The sequence below is a fragment of the Scyliorhinus torazame genome, chromosome 24 (assembly GCF_047496885.1).
Source record: "Scyliorhinus torazame isolate Kashiwa2021f chromosome 24, sScyTor2.1, whole genome shotgun sequence".
Lineage (NCBI taxonomy): Eukaryota > Metazoa > Chordata > Chondrichthyes > Carcharhiniformes > Scyliorhinidae > Scyliorhinus > Scyliorhinus torazame.
Genome location: NC_092730.1, coordinates 15,958,393 through 15,960,890, shown reverse-complemented (window position 1 = coordinate 15,960,890; position 2,498 = coordinate 15,958,393). Strand labels below are relative to the sequence as shown.

Below are 2,498 nucleotides of genomic sequence, written 5' to 3'. Positions count from 1 at the left end.
GTTACTTGGCCCCATGAATATCAATTTCACTGGGGATCAGAAATCCGCTCCTCGCCCTTTTTCCCCTGCCCGCACCGCAGGCGGCACATCCCGGGGAATTTCATGGACTTGGGGGGCGGGCGATCGGAGACCGGGAAATGCCGCCCCCCACCTCAGGACAGCCCCTGGATCGGACGTCAGACACGTCTCTGTCACGTAACCAAAGGTAAACATTGAAATGCGGCGGGCATACAGCACGGTCGGAGGCCATTCAGCCCGTCTTCACCGTGCCAGAGTTCATACCAATTACAAAGGCCACTCGGCCCCTCGAGCCAGCTACGCCATTCCGTAAGATCATGGTTCATCTGATTGGACCTCCACTTGACGTTCCCGCCTCACCTCCCGATAGTCCCCCCCGCCTTTATCACAAATCCATCAATCTCTGCCGTAAGAATATTCGAAGACTCTTATTTCCACCGAGGACGGGACTCCCGACCCTCTGTGAGAACATCATTCCTCCTCGTCTCAGTCTATCTTCTCCACACGAGCCTACTCCTAACCCCCTCCGCTCTTCCCGCCCCACCCGTCTCCATATCCTTCTATTCCTCTCCCCCTCGTGTTTATCCAACATCACCCCCCCCCCCCCTTAAATGTATTTACGCTATTCGCCTCGAACTCTCCCCGTGGGAGCGAGTCCCACATTCTCCCCCACTCCCCGTGGGAGCGAGTTCCACATTCTCCCCACTCCCCGTGGGAGCGAGTTCCACATTCTCCCCACTCCCCGTGGGAGCGAGTCCCACATTCTCCCCACTCCCCGTGGGAGTGAGTCCCACATTCTCCCCACTCCCTGTGGGAGCGAGTCCCACATTCTCCCCACTCCCCGTGGGAGCGAGTTCCACATTCTCCCCCACTCCCCGTGGGAGCGAGTCCCACATTCTCCCCACTCCCTGTGGGAGCGAGTCCCACATTCTCCCCACTCCCCGTGGGAGCGAGTTCCACATTCTCCCCCACTCCCCGTGGGAGCGAGTCCCACATTCTCCCCACTCCCTGTGGGAGCGAGTTTCACATTCTCCCCCACTCCCTGTGAGGAGCGAGTTGCAGATTGCGGTAATATGGAACCGCCTGGATTTTAGTCCCGATAAAATTGGACACTTTTGGAATTAAGTATTGGTCATTTCAAATCAAACTGCAGTCAACTCCCGGCAGGCTGATGGGAATTTGAAACTTGGCCAAATGTGAATCCACTAAGCACGGACAAACGCCCAGGACTTGTCAATCCCCATCCAGAGATAATCAGCTCCATATGGATCCATTTGTTTAGAGTTTCCCAGATCAAGCCAGACGTTCTGGCACCCAGAACTCCCGCCTTTATCTTGGCACCAGCGGCCATCACCAATTCCATTGGGTATTGTGACCCCCTCCCGAGACCTGAGGGCCAGAGAACCTTCTGGAAAGGTACGAAGGGAGGAGGATAACAGGACACACCCTAACGAAGATTCGATGTGGAGATGTTCGTGAAGATTGGAAGACCGATCAGAGACCGAAGGAAGGAGCCACCTTTGCAACGAAGACCCTGAGGAAACGAGTTTGAGAGAATTGGACCCGCAGCTCGACTAAGTAAATTGGCACGAGTGGTATGATGAATCTTGGGAGCTTTTGGTAAATGTTTTGGGATAATGTACGGGTAACTGTTTTACTGTGTGTTAAATAAAGTTGATTGAAGTTTATACTTGTGTTGTCCTTTGTTCACCTCGCCAATAAAGACATCTGGGTAAAATGTTCGATTAATAAACTGGTCGAAGTGTCTGAAGTTTTGCCGACACTTTTGGCGCCCCTGGGTGGGCTTCAATAAGAAGTGACCTAGTTGCTCCCAATTCAAACCCACCAACCTCGTATTCTCCAACACTCCTGAATTAAGAGGGTAAATTCCACACATGACCTGCCAGTCCTTAAGTGAGTGAACAAGAGTATAGGTTTCCGACCGTTAAATTGGGCCATAAACCAGGTGGTCTCTAACACGAGGTGAACAAACTGGGTATCCAGAACTGGGGTAGTCAAGGGAGTTGGGTAAACCGGACCCCTGCCCCAACCCATTCCCATAACCCCATTGCGGGCCCTAGAGGGGGAGAATTAGACGTGGCCAGCCATGCGGAGTGGGTGTAAACCCCCCCCCCCAGAAGCTATCGGAATAAGCAGTGCCCCAAATGGGTGAGGGGCAGCATTCCGATATCAGATCTGGGAGCTGAAGGTTGTTGGATCCACATCCCTAAAGAGGTGGGTAGGCGGGCTTCCAAATTCATTTGCCGATTTTGTGCGCTAGTTGTTGGGAACAGCTCCGCAGGAGGGCGGCAGAGGTTGTAAAAATGAAACAAGAATCAGCTGGCGTTGCGCTGCGTATACAGAGATTAGAAAATGGGAGTAGAGAGGAGAGGAACCACACCAGCCCTGGTTCACAGGAGCCAGTTTTAAGCTCAGTGCGACAAAAACCTCCCAAAAACAACCGCGCGCGCGCTCCGAGA

The 2,498-nt window shown here is 53.4% G+C and overlaps 1 protein-coding gene across 2 annotated transcripts in view; it reads left to right on the top strand.

Moving 5' to 3' along the window:
- dnajc4 (DnaJ (Hsp40) homolog, subfamily C, member 4) overlaps window positions 1-1,706 on the top strand; it is a 180,078-nt gene extending 178,372 nt beyond the window's left edge. For both annotated transcript variants that reach the window (XM_072489401.1, XM_072489400.1), the window contains one exon: window positions 1-1,706. This exon is cut by the window's left edge and continues 810 nt beyond it. The gene's annotated coding sequence lies outside the window, so the exon portion shown is untranslated.
- The last annotated feature ends 792 nt before the right edge of the window (window positions 1,707-2,498 follow it).